The sequence below is a fragment of the Phascolarctos cinereus genome, unplaced genomic scaffold, assembly GCF_003287225.1.
Source record: "Phascolarctos cinereus isolate Bilbo 61053 unplaced genomic scaffold, phaCin_HiC Scaffold_3;HRSCAF=262, whole genome shotgun sequence".
Taxonomy (NCBI): domain Eukaryota; kingdom Metazoa; phylum Chordata; class Mammalia; order Diprotodontia; family Phascolarctidae; genus Phascolarctos; species Phascolarctos cinereus.
The window spans coordinates 44503927-44515130 of NW_027555736.1; the positions used below are offsets into that span (position 1 = coordinate 44503927).

At 39.7% G+C, this 11204-nt stretch overlaps 1 pseudogene; it reads left to right on the forward strand.

Annotated features, from left to right (window-relative positions):
* The first annotated feature begins 3870 nt into the window (after positions 1 to 3870).
* LOC110213955 (transmembrane protein 202-like) lies at positions 3871 to 9827 on the forward strand (annotated as a pseudogene).
* The last annotated feature ends 1377 nt before the right edge of the window (positions 9828 to 11204 follow it).

Consider the following 11204-nt stretch of genomic DNA (forward strand, 5'->3'; position numbering starts at 1 on the left):
CCTTTCAGCACAATGTATTTTCTTTGTTTAATCTTTTTTATGTTATGAATCTTTGTTTTTGTTTTGTCTAATAGTATGATTGCAATTCCTGCTTCTTTAGATTCACCTGTAAATCTTTCTATAGGTGCAACACCTGCACGGTAAATCTTTTCCCAGCCCCTCATTTGTATTCTGTGTATGTCTTTGATCTTTAATTGTGTTTCTTGCCAGAAACAGATTTGTTTTCTTATTCAATCTGTTACTCTTTTTCATTTTATTGTGTTGTTTAATCCATTCACATTTAAAGTTATGAGAGTTATTTTTACATTTTTCTCCACTTGTCTCTAAGTGGTTTTTTTTTCCAAATTGAGATTTATTTTCTTCTCCTCCTGCAGAAACACAATACCTTCTCTCTTCAGTCATTTGAGTTTAATGTACTTTAAAGCAGCCCTATTCCCCCCAGCTCTCTTCCACTCACTCTCAAGCTACAACCCCCTAGTCTTGAAGTTTTGTTAAACTTATTAGCTCCTTTGTCTTTCTTTTTTAAATCTAGCTACTTAATTCTTCCCTTCTTTTTTCCCCTCTTAACTAAGTACTTTAGTAAAATCTCCCTTCCTCTCCTCCCTTTCATGTTGGTTTAAAGTTTTAAAGGAGTTTCCTTTTCTAAAGAGTTAAATGTTACTGCCTTGTAGATCTTGCCCCACCCCAGCCCCCTTTTTCTGCGGTGCCTCACCCTTAAAAATACCAATTACAGCAGGTAACAGAGAGGATATTGCTCAATGGTAGGAATTTTCCTATGTCCCTGATTGGGCCATTCATTATTAACTTTTGCCTGCCCCTTGCTCATTTTTTCCCCATTTGCCATGAGATCTCCCCTCTGATTCATGCCCTCACACTCTTCCGGGTTTCAGTGTTGGAGTTCATTAAACAGGGGAGTGACAAGGTCAGAACTGCGCTCCATGTCATTTTGGCAGCATGTGAGGTAGAATAAAGTGGTGAAAGAGTTGAGGTACAGAGACCAAACAAGAGGCTGTTGCAATACAGTAGACAAGAGGGAATGAGGGCCTGGACTAAGGTGGTGGCTGTGTGAGAGGATAAAAGGCTACTTTTTTGCCACCACCCACACCTAGAAACCATCCCACCCAACTAGAAACCACCATCTCACCTAGAAAAAACTAGGCCAGATCCATATCAACCTCCATCAGGGAAGATTCAGTGCCTCCCCAGCTGGCTAAGAAGTTACTAACAGAGCAAAAATTCCAAGATTATCAAGTAAAAGGGGGTAGTATGTACCAGCATGCTTATCTTTTTGTCTGACTACGGTATATTTGGTTCCCTCTCAATTATTACTGCAGACACTGGTCATTATGGATCATAGAATTACAGAGCAGATTTGGAGCAGAAAGGAACCTCAGAGGTTATCCAGTACAATGCTCTTATTTTACAAGTGAGAAACCCAAGTCCCAGAATGAGCAAGTTACTTACCCAAAGTCACACAGTTTGTTAAGTGGAAGAAGCAGGATTTGAACCCAAGTCTTCTAACACTAACACAAGTGCTCATTCCACTGAACCATGCTAAGTCTTAAAGGAATTGTTCCAGGTAAGGAAACAAGTCTTACACTTTTTATTAGTAGTAGAACAAAAATCCCTAATAAAGCCTTGTTAATATGAATCTATGAGTGGTGGAAAGAAGTAAGAATAGTAGTCTAAACTCTCAAGGAACTCACAGTCTAATAATGAGGGAGACAACATTCAAAAAAAAAAACTCTATGTACAAATAAGCTATCCATAGGTTAAATTGAGGTATTCAATGGAGAGAAGACACCTGCATTCAGGGGGATTGGGAGGGGCTTCTAACAGAAGATGGGAATTTAGCTGAAGCTTAAGGCCAAGGAAGTGGAAATGAGGAGGGGGAGAGCTACAGGCATAGGGGAATGCCAGCGAAAACACACAGCACAGGAAGATAGATCTTGTTTAAGGAACAAGAAGGCCAGTGTCGATGGATATGAGTCAACGAAAGAGTTTAGGGTAGAAGAAGCCTGGAAAGGTAGAAGAGAACACAATAATGAAGAGATAAGAATGCCAAATAGAGGATTTTATGTTTGATCCTGGAAGTAAGAGGGAGTCACTAGTTTATTCAATAGAGACAATTCAATGGTGTGTACTTTAGGAAGACTACTTTGGCAGCTAAGTGTAGGATAGACTGGAGAAGGGAGAGACTTGAGGCAGGGATCCCAACCAACATGAAGTGATAAGGGATTGGACTGGCATCAGTCCTGGTTGGTTAATATTTAGGGCTTTATCTAAGGCTATCATCTCTAGGCATGGTGTTAGATTGTTTATTGAGAATGTATTTATATGTGTTGGGGGTTAGGAGAGGAAAGGGGCAGAGCAAAGGTTGGGAGAGAGAGGAGATATGGTTTGTAAGAGGCAGCATGGGGGATGTTCTAGGGAGTTTATCAAGCAACATGCAAAAGAATTGCCCAATTTGACAGACATATGATACATAAATATATAATCAATGAGGTTTTCAATGAGGACTACACTTCATTGCGAACAGAGCATTATATAATCAATCACAGAATTTAAGAGTTGAAAGCAACCCCACAATCATCTAGTCTAATCCATACCCCAAAGGATTACCCAGTATAATATATTTAACAAGAAATCACCCAACCTCTGCCCAAAGAAATCAAATGAGGGCAGGGCTAGATTATGTCAAAGGAAACTTGGAAGCATCCCTTCCACCAGATAGATAGATAGATAGATAGATAGATAGATAGATAGATAGATAGAAAGATAGATGAGATAGAGAAAAAGAGATATACATACATATATATGTATACCTATGTATATGTGTATATAGACATAAATATATTTCCCTCATCTACCTGGCATTAAAATACCCCTCTCTTCTGTTTAAATGCAAATTCATATTAGTTGATTAATGGCAAATATTCAGAGCCACTCTGTCAGTTGGCATTCATTTGTTAAGCCAGACACTGTGCTAAGTGAACATTAGGAATACAGAGAAAGGCAAAAACATGGTCCCTACCCCCAAGGAGTTCTCACATGCTAACTAGAGAGTCAACATAAAAATAACTATGCAAATACAAGGTGTGTACAGTGTAAATGGAAGGTTAATAGAAGAACACAGTGATAAGGACCAAAAAAACATAAAAAGATTTTAGGATCATAGACCTAAAGCTACTTCTCTCAACCTCCCTGGGCATCATTTCTCCCCAAATGAGGGGGTTGGGTCAGATAGCTTCTGAGGTCTCCCTATAATCCCATAATCATATAAGTGGCAGTCAAATAGACTACCAAACAAATGGGAACTATCTTCCCCAGTCCCTACACAGCACCCCCCTACAAACGTACATCTCTTAGCAGAGTAGCATCACTTGGACAGGAAGCAGATCTAGGAGGGGAGGGATTGATGCCATTGGTTACTGGAAAGCCTGTGATGAGGGAGGGAGAATGTAGAGGACCTAAAGAAGCAGTGGCAAGAAAGGACCTGATGAAGGTTTGTAAAGCAGAGAGATAATGTAATACAAAATTAAGGCTAAGGAGGCCAAAAGTTCTTGGGTTGGGGAAAGTGAATTAAGGCAAAGAGATGGAAGGTAGTGTTTAGGGTTCAATCCAGTTCAATCCAACCTCTCACTCAGGTAGTGTTTGGACTATGAAGTAAGAATTTCAGAGTAGCAAGGCTAAGTAGCTGAACATCTGGGTTCCATCTGCTTGACTAAAAATGGCAGCTTTCCCCCAGTCCAAGCAGAATTAGAAGACAAAACCTATACATATGTCACAGACTCCAAATAGGTTCAGTGGGTTGTGGTGAGGGGAGGGGAGGGGGATAGAACAAGAAGTATCAGCACAAAACGGAATTCCATGGCAGTTGGAAGCTGCTGTGGGGACACAATGGCCTTGATGTCAGAGATTGACTGTAGGATCTTGAGCTTCTTGAATTCTTATGTTTCCAGAATAATCTGTGATTCCAACAACAGAGTGAAGGGGTTCTGTTGGGGAGTGGATGGGGCCAAGAATCTGCTTGGGGTAGGTGGTGTAGAGGTTAGGCAGAGGATAGTCAAGCAGGGAATAGTCACAGTAAAGATGTGTCTTGTGTCAGTAAGGAAGGGATTGGCATGACTCCAAATAAATCAACTCTCCAATGAGAAGCCTTAATAATAGAGGGGAGATTAGAGGTGTTCCCAGGTCTGCAAGGTATAGGAACTAAATTTCTAGGGGAATCAGGGTAGAGACATTCAGTCAAGAAATATCAGGTCCCATTTTTTTTCCCTTCTTCCTTCTCCCCCACCTTCCTCCTTTTTCCTGCCTCCATCACCAATACAACTGATCTGAATACAATGGCTGCTTTCCATGGCAGGGCAGAAACAGCAGGTCTTGGACCAAATCAGACTGTACATTCACATTTTCTGCATCTGCCTGTGTGGAACCAGCTTCCTCTCAATGCTTTGCATCTCCCCTCTGGATACATTTAGTAGAGCTGAAGAACAGTGTCCATGAGTTCCATGCAGGACTCTGGACATTATGTGACCATATTCCACGCTGGGACCACACTCCCCAGACACACTGGAAGTGCTCTCTATGGATCTCTGGGTCATTTTATTAATTGACCTCTGCTGTACCCCCAAACCCCAGCACTGGTTCCCTTCAGATTGGGGATTCTTAGGGGATTCAGACAGGAGGGGTTCTTAGCCTTAGTGTCTGTGAGCTTTTTAAAAAATGTTTTGATATTTCAACATAATTGGCTTACTTTGTAATCCTTTGTATTTTATATTATCATTTTAAACATTATTCTTAGCAGGTATCCCTAGGCTTCACCAGCCTGTCAAAGGAGTTGATCACACACACACACACACACACACACACACACACACAGAGTAAGAACTCCTTCTCAAACTGAAATCTAGTATTTCCTTCAACCATGAATATAGGCAACAAACATTATTCTAAGAATGGGTCCAGAGGTTTCATCAGACTGCTAAAGAGAACATGCCACCAAAAAGATCAATAATCCTTGGAAGATCTTGCTAACCACTTTGCCTCGCATTCAGGGTTTTCCCTTGGCAAAACTGTGCAGTCAACTAAGTTTTTCTTTGGCACTCTCAGTATCTGACTTCTTTATAATTTCTCCACCTCAGTGGCACACAATCTTTCTCTTCCCTCAGGCACCCATCCCCTTATCCCCTTTTAATTCTCAAAAGACTTTTTAAAAAATAACTATGGTATGAAACTAAGTCAAGTTTTTATATTTCTTGGGGGCATTTGCCTTTTCCAGTTTATTTTCATTGCGGAACAAAAGGATCTATCTCCAGGTGAAGATATTGCAGACACCATCAAGCATATAAAGAAGGCATTGGAATTAGGGTGGGGTGGGGTGGGCAGGCTTCCTGATGTCTCTGAAGTTGTGACATGTAGGTGGCTTAAAGTTTACATGTAATGTCAATCCTGCCTCCACCCTTCTCTGTCCCTTCATTCCCTGACCTAGACTGCCCACTGCCTTCCCCAGGGCTTACTGCTTAGCTTTAGCCTGGCTACTCTTTTTCTTCTCAGACAATACCCAAATCTCCAGAATCTTAGACTTCATCTCTGTCATCAGCATCATCACCATCATCTGGCTCTGTGTCTCCTTCACTACAAATCTATGGAAAAAGTCTATTTGGATCTAGGTATGGCCACCATCTTCATCGTGTCTGGCATAGATGTTCCCCAGCAAAATGGAGAAGTTAGCCAAATTCCATGGTTTATTTTTCTAGCACCTTTCCTATTCTATGCTCTTTTCCCTCCTTTCAGCATCCTCTCTCATACATTTTCTTCCCTGGCCCCACCCAGCTGTCCACAACTCTTCAGGTGCCTGTATCCTAACCCCCAGGGATAAAGGAGGATCCTGGAGAGGGAATCATCAATCCAAAAGAATGAATTTCTTTTTTATTATTACTATTAAATGAATTTCTCAAGGTTTCAGAAGTTCAGTCCTCTTTGACTAGACTAGTAATAGATATGCTACAAGCAGAGAAATTTTCCTGACAGCTTTCAAATTAGGATTTGAGCTACTTTGACCATGTGCAGCATTGGCCTTAGATGTCTCATATTAGAGCTCTGGCCCTTCTTGATCTCCTATCTTAATCCCCAGGTGGCTCTTCCCAGTGGAACCCAGATAGTGCTGGGCTTCAAAGGAAAGCAGGGGGACCGCTCCTGGGGAGAGAGGAATATTAAGGTCATTCTGCAATGTCTCTGTCCCTGGTTCCAGGCACCTGCCTCGTCTTCTGCCTTGTTATGTTCCTGGTACATATTAAAAGGAATACTAGGCATTCGATGGAGATGGACCTATCACCTTACTTGGGGATGAAGCTTCCTCTACCTGGTGGCTACTGAGTTAGCCCTCTCTGCAGTGTAAAAGGGCGAAGGGAAAGCCCAGTCTCAAGAGACACAAAGACCCAAGCCAGAGCTAGGAGAGTGTTCTGGCTCCTGTACCTCCCTCTAATACAGATAGAGTTTTGTGATTTGAAAACACTACAAATCACATCTATTTTTATGGCTCTTGTCTTTGAAACGATATTTTTTTTATTTTTTTATTAATTCATTTTGATTTATCAACAATCACTTCCATATGCTTTTGAGTTTTAAATCTTTCTCCCCCTCCCTCCCCAAGATGGTGCACAATCTGATATAGATTATACATATACATTCCTATTAAACATATGTTCACATCAGTGGTATTATAAGTAAGAATTAGAACCAACAGGAAGAACCACAAGAAGGGAAACAAAATTCAATAGAAGGAAAAAAAATAGCCAATAGCATGCTTTAATCTACATTCAAACTCCATAGTTCTTTCTTTGGATGTAGATAGCATTTTCCATCATGAGGTCTTTGCAGATGTCTTAGATCCTTGTATTGCTGGGAAGGGTTAAGTCTATCAATATTAGTCATCACACAACATGGCTGCTACTGCGTACAATGCTGTCCTGGTTCTGCTCACTTCACTCAGCATCATATAAGTCTTCCAGGTTTTTCTGAAGTCAGCCTGTTCATCATTTCTTATAGCACAATAGTATTCCATTACATTCATATACCACAACTTGTTCAGCCATTCCCCAATTGATGGGCATCCTTTCAATTTCCAATTCTTGGCCACCACAAAAAGAGCTGCTATAAATATTTTTGTACACGTGGGTCCTTTTCCCATTTGTATGATCTCTTTGGAATATAGCCCTAGAAGTGCTATTGATAGGTCAAAGAGTATGCACATTTTTATAGCCCTTTAGGCATAGTTCCAAATTGCTCTCCAAAATGGTTGGATCATTTCACAACTCCACTAACAATGCATTAGTGTTTCAATTTTCCTGAAACAATTTCTATTCAAATTATCTCATCTGGGTCAGGACTAAAGTTTTCTAGAAAAGCTAATGTCTAGCTCCTTTCTAGTTCTTTTGTCTTGCCAGAAAGAAGAAATTATCCTTTAACAACATCTATTCATTCATTTAAAATATTTTTACTATTGTTGTCAATATCTAACATTTATGTAGCACTCTAAGGCTCATGAGGCATTTTACATATATTACCTCATTTGATAATATCAAGCACTTCCTGTAGGCGAGGCACCTGGGAGAGACAAAAATAAAATGAAATGATCCCCATAATTCCCACCTCTGGGTCAAATATCACCACCTCCTCTACCAGTAGCAAACTCTAACTAAACTTCCAAACCAGTCAACAAAAAAATTCCTTCTTAAAAATGAACATTGGAGCTAAGAAGAGAAAAAGGGTAGGAGTCCTATGTCCATGACTCTTTTCCCCATTTGGCAACAAGCTCTTCTTTTACTTTATTTAAAAAAAATATTTTGTTGATGCATTTTGCTTCTTTTCCTACTTATCAACTGCTTCCCAATTACTCACACACACCCTCTCTTCTAGAAAAAAAAAAGCAGTCAAGTAAAAACCATCCCAAATACTGAAAGAAATTGCTATCAAATGCAATGTTTCACCTCTCAAAAGAATTGAGAAAAATATATCTCAACATCAGTCATCTGGAACCCCACTGGTTATTACATTTCTCTTGACCTCTGTTGTTCTTTATCTTTTAGCAGTATCTTCACATTATAGTCCTTATGTATATTAGTCTCTTGAATCTGACATGCATGTTTTTGTACCTGTTAATTTACTACAGGAAGTAGTAATTTACCTCTGGGTCAGCAGGTAAGAAATGTGATTTCTACATTCCATGAAATCTGTGGTCTTATCTATGTGGTTACTCACTCCAAGAATGCAGGTCTTTATTTTTGATTGTCCGTTCTATGTAACTCCAAAAATAATAAACATGATAATGATAACGATGATGATAACAATAATAGCTAGTATTTATGTACCATAATTTTAGAGTTTGCAAATTGCTTTACAAATATCATCTCCTTTTATCCTCACAACATCCTCCTATCCCTATATTCCCACCAGTTTGTTCACTGAATGTTCCAAGAGCATTCCACCAAGAAGCATATCAACAGGTAAGGGCTATCCATCAGTTATTCCCCAATCTTGCCAAGTGATTAGCCCATGTTTTTCTCTTTTTTTACTGAGAGAAATAATTATTTCTAATTATATTAATAAACAATTATTAAATTACAATTGAGGGTTTTCCTTTCTATTTCCTCATTCAGAGACCAGCCCTTGCAGGTCATTCAGTCAGTCTCTGAAGGACATTGCTGACAGAGGAAATTGCCCACATCCTTCCAGTATATGCTCCTCAATCTTGGGCAGGAACCCACTCAACTAAAAGGCCTTACTTCTATCTAAAGCATAAATAGAATCCAGGCTGGGCGAGTTTTTACCCCCAAGGAAATGAGCCCCAGTCCTTGGAACCCTCCATTAGAATTTGGGGTCACCAAATTCTATGAAAGAGAAAACCAACCAAAGTGGTCTGGATAGGGATGGGTTCCTTTGTCCAGATGGCTGGAGGTAGCTGAGTCTCATGATTAAACCAAGTTCTCAGCAAGAGAAACTGAAGACTTTTAGCCCACCTCCTCATTTGAAAATCCACCCCGCCCTCATATTAATTGTTCACCAATCAGGGTTGATTTTCACCTGTCATGGGCACCTCCTTTACCAAAGGTATTTAAGCTTTTAGGAATTGCCATGGTTTTTGTCTTTGGTCACCCACAGAGACCACTGAACATCAATTAATTGATTATTTGCTGCCCTAATTAATAAATTAATTATTACCCAGTAACTCATCTCATAACCCATCCTTTTTAATCAGACATTTCTTTGATGATGTCACTTTAAAATGGCATTTTAATTATTACATTTCAATAAAATATTTCAAATATCCTACAGTGTTTTCTTTAATAGAATTTCACTTTTAATCAATGCTGAATGCTATTGTGCCTTATGAACCTCACCCCGAGTTCTCCTCTTTTCCTAGGGCTCACCTCTTTATTCTACTATGCCAGCTCACAATATCCTACACCTGACCAAAACCTTATTGGGGTTCCCCTAACAAGACCAAAAGTGGATTCTGGGACATCCACAGGGCTGGTTATCTCCAGGACAAGGTCACCATTGCCTATGTCATCCAGGGGCTGAGGTCAATGAGAGATTCATCACCATCATCATCATCATCATGGTTCTGACAAGGGAAGGGTTGACACTATGGAAGATCATCAATAGATACAGGCAATGGAACCATCCCAAGGTAAAGGGGGGATGGGCACAGAGAATCTAGCTCCAATGAACATTACAAACAAGGGAAAGAAGCCAATGACAAGTGAAGAAAAAAGAGAGCTGAGTTTGGAGGCCAGATTCTGCTCTTCATTACTGAGGATAAGTTATAGGGGATATGTATATCAGAAGTAATTCTAAATTCATCTTAGAATGATTCTGGTAAACTCTCCTCACACTACATATTATTTCTGTGTTACTTCAAAAGCAACAACTTATCAATGACAGAGAAAGTTATAAAGAATTCATTAAAACAAAAGTTTCCTAAAAGAAAACGTCAGTTTAAAGGCCACAAATGATGAGAGTGGTGAAGGTTAGGAAGTCTTAGGCCTGTGATCACACAGATTCGATGAAATGAGGAAAATGAAATTTCAGCAAGAAAGCATCTTCTTGTTGGTTCCCAGTGCTAATCACCACTCCTAACTCTCTGTGTGACTTTAAGCAAACAGATTAAACTTTCTCTTCCTTAGGCTTAAAATGGAAATGATTTCATGTCCATCCCTACCTACCCCAGGAGGATTTATTCATCAATTTAACTCAATAAAACATTATGGGGGATCTGTTTTTGGCAAGGCTAGGTGCACTGAATTATTTTCATCCAATAATCAGTTCAAAGTCTGGCTGAGTACTGATGAGAACATGCAAAGAAATGGGAATTTTGATGGGAAATGAGGGTGGATAACTTTGAATGAGTTAAAAGACTCTCAATTACCAAGAGCACAACAACAAGCTATTTGAGGTTTGAAATTCAATTCAACAATTTTTAAATGCCTACTACGTGCAAGGAACTAGTCTAGGAGACACCTTCCTCCCCATTCCCCCACCCAAAAAAAGCATACAAATAAATATTATAAACATTATCACTCCAGGTTACAAATAAGGAAACTGAGACCTGGCTTAAGTGACTTGCTCAAGGTCCTACAGTTAGAAGGGTCAGAGGTTGTATTAGAAGCCAGTTTGGTGCTTCAGGATTGAAAAGGAACAGTTGATGTCTAATTATAGTGACCAGGCTAGGCCCTAAAGAAAATATGAGAAAATAGACTTTTCTCCCTTCTTTGCAGAGGTGGGGGACCACAGGCGTGGAACAGTACATGTACTGGTATGGTTACTTAGTCTTGTGAAATTACTTTTGTTTTTCCTCTCCTTCTGGGGAGGGGAGGAAACATGGAAAGATATGGGAATAACAGTGCTGTAAAAACAAAAATTATCCATTAAAAGCAAAAGTTTACATTTAAAAAGCATCTGAAGGAGACAAGTATAAATTTTGCCTATTTTGAATTGTGTTCAGAGTCCTGCTATCAGCCTATAGGCCACCAATAACCCTTCATTTGAGTGATTGCAAACATCAGCTTTCCTCAGTACATCCCAGTCTCGTTCCTAGTTCTATTTGTCCCCTCTTCTTTTAGGAGGAGGAGATGTGGTATGGCAAAGTGATAAGTATAATGTGAGCCATAGAACCTGAGTTCAGATCTTGCCTCTGCTAT